The sequence below is a fragment of the Mercenaria mercenaria genome, chromosome 4, assembly GCF_021730395.1.
Source record: "Mercenaria mercenaria strain notata chromosome 4, MADL_Memer_1, whole genome shotgun sequence".
Taxonomy (NCBI): Eukaryota; Metazoa; Mollusca; class Bivalvia; order Venerida; family Veneridae; genus Mercenaria; species Mercenaria mercenaria.
In genome coordinates, this window is record NC_069364.1 from 17,883,095 (window position 1) to 17,900,419 (window position 17,325).

Consider the following 17,325-nt stretch of genomic DNA (forward strand, 5'->3'; position numbering starts at 1 on the left):
TTCCATGTGCACCGCCGTATGAACACATCTGCGGATGTCTCTAAATTGTTTTTTGTACTTTTAGCATGTGTAAATGTTGAGTTCTGCTCAACCCGGGGCTAGAGGGCGTGGACGGTAGCATGCATTTCCACTACCGTCCATGAATAGGCTCAATCAAACCGAGCCTGCAACATTTTCGTTTTTGTTGTGTTGAGCGACCTGTGGAGTTTCCACTTTTTCTATTTTAATGTTTAGAAAACAAAAGGGTTATAGTTGTAAAAAGATTTATACATGTCCTTTTACCTTACTAGCTTTTTTTCAGAACATACACTGATTTATTCAAAGCCAGGACGATCCCAAACTGCTGTAGCCAAACATAGTAAATCTCGGGAAGTGGTCGACATCATCAACAGTCAGTTTATACCATATCATTTACATCATCAGTTCTGATTAATAGCATCCTCTTACCAAATACCTAATTTGTACTATAATCATAAGGCGTATATCTTCGATACATAAATGTCCTTCTAATCATATATATACATGTTTGTTACGTTATATGAATAAGTTGGCGTTACACTCGTCTTAAAATCGAAACAAACGTCATTCATTATTAACACATGTATTTATTTAGGTGTTTTGCCTGGTAATGTATTCATTTATTATTGTTTTGATTCTTGAATATCAGTTAAGACAAGGGGGCCTCCGTGGCCGAGTGGTTAAGGTCGCTGACTTCAAATCATTTGCCCCTCATCGATGTGGGTTCGAGCCTCACTCGGGGCGTTGAATTCCTCATGTGAGGAAGCCATCCAGCTGGCTTACGGAAGGTCGGTGATTCTACACAGGTGCCCGCGCGTGACGAAATAATGCACGGAGGTGCACCTGGGATCTTCCTCCACCATTAAAGCTGGAAAGTCGCCATATGGCCTGTCATGTGTCGGTGCGACGTTAAATCCAAAAAAAAAAACAACAAAAAAACGTTAAGACAAATATATTAACGTGTTAAGTTCTTTGTACGAATAGCGTGCAAAGTTAGATAAGCGACGTAGTTATGTTTATTTGTTATGTTAAAAATCTATTTTTCATTTTGCTATATATCAATACATTGAAGCACATTTCTTGTAGCTGAGTAAGTCTAATGAATTGCATTTACCTCCAACAGTATGCAACACTAGATATGTCAAAATAGAAAAAGGAAAAGCTACTGTAGATGTGAAATGTACGACGCTTTCGGCCTCCAACAATTTTAATACTTCAAATTTTATTCACACTTACGGTTTATTTAAAAAAAACACAATGAGAACAGACTTTCTTTTAACTGAAATCTGTTTTTAAGAAGTCTTAGTTCCTTTCATATCTCCTTTGAGTAGTATATATGCCTTGCTTTGTATACTATATATAATTCCTCATTTTAATTATTATATTTTATACCTTGACCATATATGCTACTTTCCACACTTGTAATAAACGATAGGTCATATAATATGCCGTCTTACAAACTGATATTGATGAACAGGGGGAAGTATTTTATATTTACGTTTAAATGCATATTACATTTAAATGCACGTTCACGAAATATAAGCAGTCCTTTCTATTTCAGTTAAAAGAATATAAAACTTCAACATGTTCAAGTTTGAAATTATATAATTATAATTTGATTTCGCCGCGAAATGTTTTCTTCACTTGCTTCGCTTGGTACATTTATAGCAAATATCATTCAACGATTAGACTAGTGTCATGAATAGACACTTAAGTCTCGGAAATAAGCTCTAACTTATTGAGCTATTCCCAACATTACTTCTTAAATAACCGTATGTTTAATCTTTGTCAAAGTTTTATATGATTATGTGTATTAATGCTGGTGTTATGTTTTATATATACACTAGTTTCTGTTACTGTCAAGTTGTAACTTCGTGTCGTAAAAATGCTTTCGTTAAAGCAGGAACTGGGAAAAACGTTGAAAAAAATCGATCCTTTTCGGATTTAATATGTGCAATTTTAGATGTACCTTTGGGAATATCTAACCAAAATTACTATATTGAAATAAGAATAAATCTCCCTATACGGTTAGTGTATTATATAAAGGAGGTGTTACCACCATAATAAAAATCACACATTAAGCAAAGCTAGTACACCTTTAAGAAGAATTTTCCAATTCCACGAATTGAACGTGTTAACAATTTAGAAAAGTTTCAAGAACAATTAGCTAATTGAATATAAATGAGTATGTAATGTCACTGAAATATTTTCTATGAACTATTGAAGCATTCTGGGATTGTTGATACTATCATGGACATGTACCGAACATTATGTTTGTGCTGGAATAAAGACAGAAAACCTCGATATATATTTCTTTGCTTTGATTGAAAAGCAACAAATTAATTATTATACTACAAACCATTCCAAGTTGAAGCAGTATACAGGTATTTAGCGTATCGCAATAAATTCTGTTTCTCATGAACGTATTTTCAAGGACAGTCGCGAAGTAGGGCCAAATGTCGTGAATGTAATGCCTTTGACAAAGCATTACAATAAACTGACACAGCCATTGTCCACTGATTATATGGTAGATTCACGTTTTGTTTCTTCACAATTCTTATTGGCAAAAGTATCAATACAACTTTAAATTTACCTGTCAATGATGTCATATACTCAGTGAGATTATAACTGTATGTGTTCGCTATAAATTCGTACGTTTACATTTTTACATGTTTACAGCATATTAGTAAATTGTTCTCTCTTGTACTTTTGAAATAAAAAAAAAACACACGGTGCAACTTAACAACGAAAAAAGGTGCTGATACCTTTTGCGAGCACTTAATGTGACATTCCATGGAAAGGATTTATATCTCTTATTTACGGTTTCTGACTAGGCTAATAATAAATGTTATATTCAAATTTTATTTTCCGCTTCTTATTCGCTTATTATTTTAGTGTACTAAAAACTATTTTTAGAACGTGAAATTTAAAATAGAATTTTCGGCAGTTTCCCCATACGTCAATAAATCCCCGAATGTAACAAATGGTGACTGGAAGCAGTAGTACTGAAGTTTTGTTTTAAAAAAATGGCAGTAACTTTTATGTTTTGTTTTTCTAAGTATTATATTCCTGCTCCGTTAATCGTTCCTATCTAGGTTTCTTATGCCCGACATCATGCCATTTTGTTTGCATCCTGAAATATATGTTTTGCAAATGTGCACTATTTTCACATCACAGAAAAAGTATATAAATATCTAAATATATACATACCAACAACTAAAGACAACAATATCTCCCATTTTCTAGCTTATGTATTTCAAATCTATTTAAGTTGTATTTATATTTCACAAATACAGTTTACAATCCTGTTCTTTTTGACTCGGTAGAAACGTAAACTTTCACTTAAGTTTTGTACTCGAAAGCTATGTAATTCCCTACTCGTTTTGTATAAACTAGACGTCTTCGCTCCAGCTTGAACCGTCAGCTTAATAAACACATAATTCTTTTCCCAGAAATAGCCTGTTGTCACGCAGCAGCTAGCTTTACTTACTATAATTTGTCAGGATAAGTTTGTACTTATTCAATAACATCTGACGTCTGAAAAGGTTTTCTGTAAAATAATTTTATTTACTGCTACCAGCTGAACATCAGTTTATGGTTGACACATTTTCCGGACGACCAGTCGTAGCATTTATTTATTATATACTAGCAGATTCCGTTTGAACACTTTATTATCTGAACGAAATAAGTAAGGGTTTAGTGTACGAATGTCTTATAAAATAATTCAAGATATCTAATTCCTATCTTAGATATTTACTTCAAATATAGAAAATCCCCTTCCAGTATACCAAATTTTAAATAATTATATGAATGAACTGTGTATATGTAAAGCTTCATACATAATTAAAGTCATGTAGTAACAGCCTCAGTTGTTTAAAAACCTTCCAGTTCTAGGTAGTACATATATTTACTTTGTGTAGAATTTGTTTATGCATTCAAATATAAAATTTGGATGTAGTATCTATACTTCAGCTTTCTCAGGGCTGTTTCAGAATCATAGTAATATCAATACATATGGTTTTCTTAACGCCCTGAACGAGTCTCAATTGAATAATTGACTCTACATCGATTTTGGCTTTCTGTAAATAAGACGTATGATGTGAGCAGCAACTTACATTTAATACATGTGCTTAGAAATTACAGACATACCACACCTTTGTTAATCTTAGCATACACTTTCAAAACGGTTGACTGATTACTGACGAAGGGTGTGACCATTGTAAGGGGTAACATAAACAACAGTCTGAAGACAGCTAAATCCCCGCAACTGTATGGATAAGAAAGGATTAAACCTTGGATTTTAAGCTGTTTACTTACCTTGAACTGACATGCTGACTCATGACATTCTGCACAACGACTTGAAGAGGGACATTTGACCCAAGTTTCATGAAAATCTTCAAGGGTTTAGGAGATACAGAGCTGAAACCTTTGACCTTCAGTTGTGACCTTGACCTTGAGTTGACATGGCTGACTCATGAGTTCTTGATGAGGTGATCCTTTGACCCAAGTTTGATGAAAATCCTTCAAGGGGTTTAGGAGATACAGAGTGGACACAAAATGGAAGGCTCAAACCTTCAACCCTTAGTTGTGACCTTGACCTTGAGCTGGCATGGTTGACTCATAATTTCTGCACATCGTTTTGATAAGGTAATCATTTTACCCAAGTTTTATAAAATTCCTTTAAGGGGTTTAGCGGACACGAAATGGAAGGCTCAAACCTTTGACCTTCAGTTGTGACCTTGACCTTGAGCGGACATGGCTGACTCATAAGTTCTGCACATTGCCTTGATGAGGTGATCGTTTGACACAAGTTTGATGAAAATCCTTCAAGGAGTTTAGGAGATATAGAGCGGACACAAAATGGAAGGCTCAAACATTTGACCCAAAGTTGTGACCTTGACCTTGAGGCGGCATGACTGACTCATGGGTTCTGCACATCATCTTGATGAGGTGATCATTTGACCCAAGTTTGATAAAATTCCTTCGAGGGGTTTAGGAGATATAGAGCGGACACAAAATGGAAGGCTCAAACCTCTGACCTTGAGTTGTGACCTTGACCTTGAGCCGACAAGGCTGACCCATGGGTTCTGCACATCGTCTTGATAAGGTGATCATTTGACCCAAGTTTTATAAAATTCCTTCAAGGGGTTTATGAGATATAGAGCGGACACAAAATGGCAGGCTCAAACCTTTGACCTCGAGTTGTGACCTTGACCTTGAACCGACAAGGCTGACTCATGGGTTCTGCACATCGTCTTGATGATGTGAGTATTTGACCCAAGTTTCATGAAAATTCTTCAAGGGGTTTAGGAGATATGGACCGGACACGATTTTGTTACGGACGGAAGGCAGACGGAAGGACGGACGGAAAGACGGACGGAAGGACGGACGGACGGAAGGACGGAAGGACGGACGCAGACCATTCCTATAATCCCTCCGCCACGGCGGGGGATTAATGAAAACGAAACCATAAAGTTCCTCTCAAACTGTATGTGTTTTACAAAGTTATGGATTGTAGCAATACAATCTGAGATGTGTATGCAAAACATCGAGTATGACGATAATACAATTAAGGAATGAAACAAACATCACTTCTGTTTAAAACGTTACATTCTCTGAAATTGCAGCATTGATAACTGCATCAATAAGTCTACTGAAACTGTAACGCAGAGACATCCACTTAATAGAGGAATCTGCTTAACGCAGAGACATCCACTTAATAGAGGAATCTGCTTAAGCATTAATCCTTTCATGACTACAAGTTTGGGATATTCGGCGATCCCTTTCCTATATGTATTCGTTGTTCTTTATTTAGTTTTGATACAAGCTGATATTTTAAATGAACGAGAACTTTAATATCATTAATGTTGACCACATAATTAAAAAGAAAATGGATTTCCCCACAATTCAATAAGTCTTAGCCGTATGAAAACATCTGCGGATGTCTCTAAATTCTATTCTGGTATAAATAACATGTATAAATGTTGAGTTCTGCTCAATCCGGGGCTAGAGGGCGTGGGCGGTAGCTTGCATTTCCACTACCGTCCATAAACAGGCTCAATCAAACCGAGCCTGCAACATTTTCATTTTTGTCGTGTTGGGTGACCTGTGGGTTTCCACTTTTTTATTTTAGTACTTAATCTCAAAACCGTTGCATTGAGGTATGTTAAGACTATTCCTACAATTCGTTATATATGCTCTGTTAAAATTTACACATCACTTTGTATAAGATTTGATATATCATTTATGTAACATGTACGTTTTCAAAATAAGAATATTCATATAAGTGAGCGCTTCTTGGAAATAAGTTCTGTTTACCGATAATTGTGAATTGCGTATAACATCGACACTTAACATCTTTTAACTCTAACTTTATTTTCATAACTTTTGTTTTTTTACCGATTGCTATAACACGATTAGTTTCCAACAAAATCCACTTCTGTCGAACATTAACAATAATTACTTACTTGGAATCTTTAAAATTAGATTGTTTTTATTTCAATATCATCTGATACTAACTAAAGTGTTTTTTTTTCATTAACTGCTTGCAAAAATACGTGTTTCAAAGCAGACAACGTTTTCTAATCATCTTTACCGAGCGACACCTGACAATAAAATATTAATCGAGAATGTAATAAAACGATCCTTTAGTGTTTCACTTCTTTCTGAATCTTTCATGATGCAACGTTGGCATACGGAAAGGAAAATCATGCTACGTATAGATGTAATCCTATGTGTATATTTATAAAATCAGCAATATTTCTTTCTTTCTAAAAATGAAACTTTCAAGGAAAATGTTATTAAATTCTGTCACTTTCGTTCAAGATAAGGAAACATTTTTTGCAGTAAGGGTAAATCTTTTATAGAAAATGAATTATGACACTGTTCGTTTGTGCAAGCAAAAGGTCACATATTGATGAGACCCTATACATTTGAAAGAGCATTACAACATTTCGCAATTATGATATAGCTTACCAACTGTACTGTGTCGTTTATATGTCATGTATAAATAGGTATGGTAGAAGACAGCTCATTCTACTAGGAAGAAAATGTTAGATATTGAATTTGCACTTACATCGTGTCAAACATTTATTTGTGAGTTGATGCAAAAACTAATTAAATAAAATCAGTAACTTTGAGGAAACATCAGAGTACAAGTTAAAGTATCATGAAAAACGTGGACTGGCTATATTCTTTTCTGATAGACTTAGTAATTTCAATGATTTATGTTTAGATTTAAAAGTAGTTTTCAACTAATGAAAATGTGAGTCTGTCGAGGGTTGATTGAAACAGAAGTTGTGTTTGTACTGAAAACATGATGTTTGTGTTATTATATCAATAAAGAACGGATAACATACAATTTCATTTATTCATGAAGTTGTCATTTTCAAAGCCTTTTGTCGAACAACATCAAATGAAAGTAACAGAGAAAACAGTTAATTTGTATTTAACATCATTACATGTTACAGTTAAATTACAATTCTAACAGTCTGATGGTGTTTTGCTTGGCTTCTTGCGAGTCGTCGAGCCGTCTGACCAAACAAATATGTTAATCATTTACGCATTGTACCAACGACCGGGTAAAAATAGGCCACTTATCCTTTTGAAATTAACTATGTAATTATATTTCTCAATAATATATTGTTATTCACAGGAAACTAAAAAAAGATTTTTATTGGCTGTACGTCATGCCACCAGCTGATGATCTGTGTTTTAATTGCAAAATAAGTATGTACGTATCACAAAAAGTAGATATAACACATTCTGCAATAAAACGTGACAAAAAGCAGTAAATGACTTGAAAATATTCCATATTACTTGAACAAATACACTGGTAGTATTGGAAGCAAATTACTGGTAAATGAACACAGACAAACAGACGACGAATGCCTATGCATACTAATAGAAGATTACTTGCGGAAAATTCGGATGTGTCAGTCTGTCTTATATAATAATTGTTACATGAGTCCATCATTCAGCTAAATGACTCAATGTTTCTATAAGATCTATAAAAAGAATTATTTACAACTATATAAAAGCAATGGCATGTGCAATGAGAGAAATGTTGGGTGGGGAATTTAACTCTATTTCGAACAAAACATTTGTATATACAAACTTATTTATCTACACTGATGGAAATGTTCAGTACTTGCATCAATTCTTGCATCATTTGAACAAGCTATTTGTATTACCTGCTGACATTACTACTCTTGGGATTTCATTCGAATGTTATTCACAACTAGAAGAATTGATGTTCCAGATCCAGCTTTATTGTCACTTAGGTAACATTTCCTTTAATGTAGCTTTGTCTTCCTAATTCAGATTAAACAATTGACTGTTACTTGGAAACAAAAATAAACATATTATTAATAAACTAATGTATAAACTACCACAAAAAAATTTATACCAAATGACGTCATGAACTTGTTTTTCGAAAAAATAGAGATAGAATGAAAGAGCTGTATTTGATGAAATTGTAATTAGCATTTTAATCCCACAGTATATACACTTCAGTATCAATTCATTACACTTTACAACAGTATTTCATCAAATATTTCTTATCATGGCGTCTTACTCCTGCGTAAAATTCATTGCAAATTCAACCGATCAAGAAACAAGTAAAAACAGCTTTGAACACAACTTTCACAAGTGAAAAAAACAACAGTTTTCCAGTCAAGAAATGTCTAATACATGTAGTGTAAAATATTAATTCTTAAAGGAAAGCACATTTTAATTTGAACTGCATCCTACTTGCTTGTCTATTGTTGAATAATATTACACTTCTGCTATAGACACTCACTTAAAGACATATCATGCAGTTTTCTATATGTATATAGGCAAAACGTTTCCTACTTACAGAATTTATTTAAACTTTGTGAACTGACCGAGAGTCAAGTTTAAAAGGGAAATTTGTACTAAAAATCATAGGTACCCCGGCTTGATCTTGAATTATCTGCTCTTGAAAATCAGAAAATACTAAAAATCCAATTTTCAAGGGCAGATAATTCAATATCAAGGCATGGAAACTGTGCATTTTAATTTATATTTCTGTTTCAGACTTCATTTGCAGTCAGTATACACAGTTTAAAGAAACTCGGTCCATGGGAAAGACTAGGACTTTGCGGTATCATTTTGTCATGTTCGTAGTTAAGGACATTTGCCACAGTGTCTATATTGACGGGGTGGGGTGGGGACAAAATTTTCTTACGGACAAAATTTCTTCTTTAAACTGTGTTAAACAGAAATATGAAATAAAACAAATCATAGGTACCCAGCCTTGGTCATAAATTATCTGCCCTTGAAAGTCGGTAAATACTGAAAAAAAATATCTTCAAGGGCAAGCTCGGGTGCCTATGATTTTTAATACATATTTCTGTTATAATCTTGACTCCCAGTTAGTACACAAAATTTAAAGAAATTCTGTCCGTAGGAAAATTGTTGCCTATATACAAATAGAAAACTGTCCGATATGTCTTTAATATAAATGCACATGGACATTTTGTCAATTTGGAACATATTTTATTACCAGAGGATATGACCCGACCTTTTATTGTTAGGCGCTATTCTTTCCGCGTTAATTGTGTCTGACAGCTCGATAAGAGACAGGTCTTACAGCCAACTTTGACAGTTAACTTCTGTCTTGTTTTGTTAGAACTTTAGTCATGCTTCTCCAATTGCAATGCCCTTTGTAAAGATTTTGATTTGTGGGACTAGCTGCAAAAAAAAGAGTAACAAGTCAGACGGGGATATTTTGGGGTAAAACAAAACTTGACATGCTAATAAACTGATAATAAATGAACTTTCTATGTAAGTATAATGGTTCCAAATACGCTATGACTTAAATGTACAAGAAGTCATGTTGCTTTTAATATTTTACAACTCATCAGATACTCTATTTTGCATTACATTCAGGACACAATCAAACGACATCGTTATCCATTCCTCGTAACCAAATGTCCTAGAATTGCAGTAACAGTTTGCTGTATTTGAGTTCGACTATAAAATTTCTTTAGGCTGATTACGTTTGTTATTAAATACAATGCAACAAATGTATAAATTTTGGGGGAAAAAAGAAAAGTTCCAGTGACTGAAGATAGTAAAGGTTGGGTTTGGCTGCATAATTCGAGTCTAGTTCTAAGGCAATACGAAGATTCCAATTGTCATCATCATGAACAAAATTAACTGTATTAAAAAAATGTTTAAATCATTTTTTGGACAATGCCTGAATAAAGGTGTACATGTTTCAAAAAAGTTCGCCTTATTTCTGATGAGCCATTAAGACAGCGCATCAAGTCATAAATTTAAACAGATAATTTACTATTTTCCATCTAGTAAATATCGTGGAATGGATTCAAAAGTCTCAGTACGCAGTCCAAATAACAAATGGTATATGCTTCAATATTGTTTATGGAAAATCATGAAAAGACGACTACTGAAATGCACTGTAGAGATCCTATAGTGACTTAAAATTGATTTTATTGACGAATTGAATAACGTATAGACCGATAAAGAATGAATACACTTTTACTGTTTTGTTGTTATGGTTTCGGAAAAATATTCACCATACCGCATCTCAGCTAGAACGTTTGTTAAAATGAAATACATAGCATTGAAGATATACGTATGTTTGTATAGTTTTAAAATATTAAATTAACACCTATCGTAGATGCTGTAGTATTTGTAATGAACACGCATGTCATATCCTTATACGAAACAGACGTGGTTGTAAAAGTAAACTTTGATTTTCTTTTCCGAACACGAGCTATTTGTATTGCTGTATTAACATTGACTTTGACTCATTTACCTTCTAGTCTATATCCCATCGTAGGCCTTTATGTTTCTACATTTTTATCTAATCATATCAGTCAAATGCAAACAAGCTCATGTAATTGGATGGACGAGAGAGATGTGATTTACGTCAACCATTCATCCATATAGCCATCCATGCATCCATTTAAACGACATTCGTCAATCTGATAACTAAGTTTCGACAGTTTGACAAAACATATTTAAAACAAACCATATCGATTATTCCTGAAAGTATCAAGGGCATTTCCGACAGGAATCGACAGAACCAACCAGTAACGTAAATAAAACTAGTATTTAATATAAAGAAGTGCATCGTCTTCGTTAAGAATTAGATTAACTTTCCTTTGATACGTGCTTTGATGAGAAAGGTTAAGATACAATTTTCTCAGAGAAATGGGAAAAGCTATTTGCTCCTGAGTGACTTGTAAGGAAATAAAAAAAAGATCAAAACTTCACTTTGAAACTAGCGGGACATTACCCAATTTCTCAGGCACAAAGAAACAATTATTTCATTTGGTATTGTTGTTCAAAACAACCGATCCCTACAGTTATTGACTTTACGAAAAAATTAAAACCTAAAGTTTATATACTCCGTCTCATATAATTTATTTCCATGTGTAAAAAATGCTGATTAAAGTACCTAAATCATATTGACTCAGTAACAATTTCATTTAAAGTTATGGAATTCGTGTTTTGCTTCTATTGAATTATTATTATTATCTCTGCAATTAAATCTGAATGTGAAATTTCAAAGACGGCAAATTTCCGACCTGGATATTAAAAAGGGATGTTCTAAAAATTATGTTGCGAACCGTTTAATTTTGTAAAAATTGATCAAAATATTAGTCAATATACGTCAATGAACAGGTAAGCTTCTTACTTTTGAAATAATATCATATGCAGGTATATATCTCTGCGTCATAATCACTTACAGATGTATAAACGTGGTATCGTCGAATGTACCACGAATATTAAAAATGGATTCGATAATCTTCCGTTTACAAGGCTTTTAAAATATATCATAATTATAATGCATAGCTTATGATAAAAATGATTATCAGCACATATATGTCAGACTAAAGTGTAAAAAACATCAACCCGGCTACTTAGATTTCTTGCATAAATTGTTCTCTTATGCTCGACTTGCTTACTTCAGATGAAAATAAGTGGAGTCGGCCGTGTGGGGAGGGGCTGAAGTAATATTGATTTTTGCACTCTGCCCATCGTCTCTTCGCCAGTTTTCTAAATACCAAGCCTGAATTAACTTCTGGACATGGATTATACATTTGAGATGTTACACTTATCAGTTAAGAGCACAGCAAACGCAACCAGGTTTATCACAATACGAAGGAAAGCATGAGTCTAGCATCCACAGAAAACTACTAATTTATCACAGTAACCGTTTCAAATGTTAAAATATGAAGAATGAATATAATATATTTCTTATGTACAATTAGATATACACAGCTATGTTTACATTGCATGTAGATGTTTCTGTGTTAAACGATCGTGTTATACTCTGTATAAAAAATTGGTATTTCGGTACGTGTAACTCAAATAGCTATCCTGTGTCTGTCTTGTATCGTAAGAATCAAATAACTATAGACACACACAAAAAAAAAGATGTCTAGTAAATATGTACACAATTATAGTACTTATCTAGAACTTTTATAACGATGACACTTATGATAATATGGTGGTTATTCGTTTATTTTTATTTTTAACTTTATGGATTTTACTAGTCCAAGTATTTTCATAACCTGGAAAAAATACAGTGGTATGTATTAGACAGGACAGAAATAAATTGTCAATATGTCCGTATAAGCAAGTATTTGAAGATATTTTGATTTACTTAAATAAAATAGGTAATTAGCAAGTAAAATGAAGTGCAAAAGTACCTTAATTTATTTTAAATCAGCCTTTCTTATTAGGGCATTCGGAGATATCTAATGAAATGAAAAAGAGTCTGTAAGAAGATACTTTGCGAGCTAAGGACGCTGTCAAACAAAATTATAGTTACATCGCTTTGATAACGTTAGTCTGTTGATTTGAGTTACACCCTCACACTTCCAAGCAAGACAGCTGTGACACATATTGAATGGGTCCAATTATCACAATGAAACACAGGAGAAACTTAATTAAAGTACAGGGAGACATTTTACGACCGCAGTATCAAAGGGGTTTTGATAATGAAATATGTAATTTCATTTCGTTACAACAAAGCCCTGGTTACTTGGTTTGATACTCTATTCATATAGAACATTAGAATCACGATCCTGGCATATGAACCTCTTAAATGAGAAATCGTCAATTCAGATTACAAGGTATATTATAATGTTTATAAAGATAAACGTATAAAAGCTGGATTTTCAAAAACCGAACAGCCTTAAAGTCAATTTGGTAAATGTGATACAATATTGTCAAAAAATGTTTGTTTTCGTAGCATCCACGACGGATATTTAGTTAATATATTTTAGGGCAATTTCCAAGTATTTGAATTTTTAACCAATGTTTGACATCTTGTATAACGTCTATATATACAGGTACGTCTACAAGACCGGATACAAGCAAATCAGTTAACTACATTTTTCTTAACTACTTACTGCTTTATTTAGCTCCCATTACATTCACCAATATTTTGATATCTAGTGGTAATACAATCAAATGAAAGTTTTCTGTTTTATCTTAGATTTTATTTTAATATATTTCTAAACAATGTCATATTCGTTTATCTTCAGACTGTTTATTTTTTCAAAAACGCTTGTCATAAAATATTCACTAACCATTTTCATAGCTGATACATCAATTCTCAAAAACAGTCGGTCATGCATTTATATAATTTGAACAAAGATATATCATTATCGCTGGTTGTCGCAGGTTTCTTAATTTCAGATGGTAGGAAGTAAAAATTCATTTCTTATGTGATAACATATCGAACGGAAACACAGCTCATGACTGGCGCTAAAATGATTCTTAACTTAACAGTCCTTATAAAACAGAGAATACTCGGCTTTTGTTAAAACTTTTATATGAAACATTTAGTCAATGCTTGTTTTTCAACGTTTGAAATTTGGCAAACTGCAAGACTGCTTTTAACAACTTGCGTAATAAGCCCTATTTGACAGATCTTCTCAATCAGACAGGAAAGTCTTAAGTTAATAAATTTGCTTAGCACAAACACATTATTGAATACGAGGTGCAAAGCCAAATCTACATAATAGAATCTGCTTGAGATAAATCGTCATGAAATGCAATAATTTTCTCCCGGTGAATATCTCCGGATTCCATATGCAGCAAGAGAATTGATCTGCAGTCATAAATGCTTTCTTACAGTATCTATTTCAAATTTCATTATGTTCAATTTCTCTTTCGCTAAAGTGATTAGTAGGTTATATCATATCAGTAGTAATTCTAGTGCTATTGTACAACTTGCAACAAAAAGCCGAGTACCATTTATAATGTCCAATTATAGCTTTTTCCCCTTTTGAACGAATAGTATATATGTGTGCCTGCAAATCACGATTAACCCGTGCGTTATGTTAAGTTACTTTTCCAAACATGAAAATAAGAATAAAAATGTAAACTTCTAGTGTTAAGCTGCGTGTACATTGGAGAAGGTCCCATTATACAGCAGCCTACTGAAGTTGACTTTCATTGCAACGATTAGATTTTGCATGTATTGTGTTCTTTAGTACAACAGGTGATTAAAGTTAGACCATATTTATATAAGATCAATTTTATGGCAACAGGTACATTTATATTGTGCAAACTGTTGCCCAATGAAACATTTCGAAATGTTGCTTTTATTGTGCCTCCATTCGGAGTTGAGTTACAACAATTTGTCGTGGTATATCAGTGTCGGTCAGTCCGTCCAAATTTGTATCGAGTATGTTTCTGAATGTACTTGACCTAGAGTGATTTTTTGCACCTTGAGTTTTGTTAGGGATTTTTTCTCAGCCAGACAAGTGTTATAGTCCTTGACTAAGCTAAACTATCTGTAAAGGACCTTTAAGTTGGTATATCATGTATCTGAGAAATTATTTGGCATAGTGCCATCTAAACGCAATAGATTGTTTTTCAGCATGATTTTTTGTTAAGGATTTCATTAAGCCAGACCAGAGTCATAACTCTTAAATAAGATAGACTTGATGTTGAACCAGTCATTATAAAGCATATATATAATAAAACAGATTTCAACTGAGTTCAATATTTGCATACAATACTAAAGAAAAATATTCATATATAATAAATCAGTTAAATAATTTATTACAAATATATCAAAGCAAACAAGTACTCATTTTAATATGCAATCTGAATAAGTCACAAAAGCAAGAAACCATTTCATATACAGACGACAATTGTAACAAGGAAAATCTTTTAAAAAGCAGTTCTCTACATAAAATACTCTTATCACACCCTTATTCATGTGATACGCATACCGTATTCAGCTCTTTCTTTAATTTGATATATGTTGGTATTTGAACAGGTTTTTATCATATTTATTAATCTTACTTATCATTTTGAGATATATCAATAGTCTTGCTAAATATACTGAGCCAAAGTTAGCTTTAAAATAGGATAAACGCTTTGTCTACATTTCACTCAGCGTAGCACAATCAACAGAGTGAAAGAAATTGACACTCTCGTCCAATCAGGCAGAGTGTTGCATAAATCTTCCATTTGATAAATTATCTATAATGCGTTATCAAGTAGTTTGATTTGCAAACTGAAGTCACGTGGCATAGGTAACGAAAACGAATTTAGACGGCGTCGCCGAAAAAGAACAAAGTGACAATGCATCAAAAATCGCTTCTAAACTCGATCTCCTGCACACGATTCTATGATATCTATTGAAACGCAAATATTAAATATTTTTGTTGCTCCAGGACAAAGACACCGTAAAATTTCCAAGTAAACTGCGTCTGGTAGAGAGATCATACTCTAGCTTAAGACAAGCCATTCATTCTTGTAAGTGTTGTAATATTTTAGTCTCAGCGACATTCTTCTAATTTTAAATTCTTTTAAAAACAGTTGCATTTTAGGGATAATATATTAACTATCCCAAATTTAAGTCAGCTGATTCATATTTTTAAAATGGCACTTTCGTAAATTGTTTCAACTGTGAGCACAAAATTACATTTATTACTAGAACGGGGGCATTAGATTTAATCGAGTTTGACCATACATTTCACAGAAAATTTACATATACAATTTACGAGTGTATCTGACGTGACCGCAATCCGGTGACTAAAATAGAGCTATCCGTACGACAGTACGAGTGTTGGGCAGAGTTGTTTTGTACAGACAAATAACTGACCACTCTGCTTAAGAGTAATGCTTTAAACTTGTAATATCGAGTGTTGTCTGGTCAACATAATACTGACAAAATATGTTTTTTATTGTCTCTTATACAATAGGCAAATGAATTTATACAAACAGTGCTAAGCTAACATTCGCTGTAGTATAGAGATAACTTAGTTTGCCCTTTTTTCATCTAAATGATGCTTTACTGGTAAAATGGAATATACTAGAAGATTCAAATATTTGTCATAAACATCTGAGATTGAATGTTAAAAACTGCTTATATTTGATATTATTCATTGCATTTCAACAATTCTTTTCTCATTTGACGATCACTGACGTCTGCTCAGGCGAGTTTATTTCAGAAAATACTTATCACCTCCGAAGACTCCGTCCGAAAACGCTAGACGATATTTTAGCGTTTACAATAATCATGATTACTAAAGACTCCTTATAAAAATCGCCTGTCGATAGTTTGGGCTTATGAACAAACACATCTTATTCTGTAAGGTTTAGTCTGCGGTCAAACTACTCATGTTTGTATATTAATAATGACGGTCTGGTTTGTCTGGGTGGTATGTTTGTTTTGATTTATATTCAGTCATATAATATCTTTATTAGTGCGTGTATAAAAGAAATTTTTTTTCGTCTGAAGAGCATACACGCATGAAAGGTAGATTAAATCTGTTCTTAGAATAGTAGAACCTCCCAAGGGTGTATCGATCTAGAGGAAGACAAATACTCGCATACAAACTGGTCGACAGAACATGCTCCAAATGATTTTATTTCTTAATTTTTGACAGACATAATTATGTCTTTTTGTAATTTGGAAACTCTCACTGCACCATAATGATATCATAGTCATCAAAAAGTTTATACATATTTCATGATTACAAGCTGTTTACACACCATAGCCAATTCCCACTCCTCAAAAGGTTACATGAATTTATCATATGATACACTACGCAGAATACCATGACACGATAACATCGTGATTTATAAAAACGAGATTTCATTTCCCCCCTTATCATTCATTTCAAATGATGAATAATTCAGCAGAATAATGTTCTAATTATCATGAGATATGCACTGTATTCAATTATTATTTACAATAAAATTACATTAAGTGTCGTACCATATACGGTCTATCACTTGAAGATAAGTCTGAACAAGAAATGTATAACAAATTCTAATATT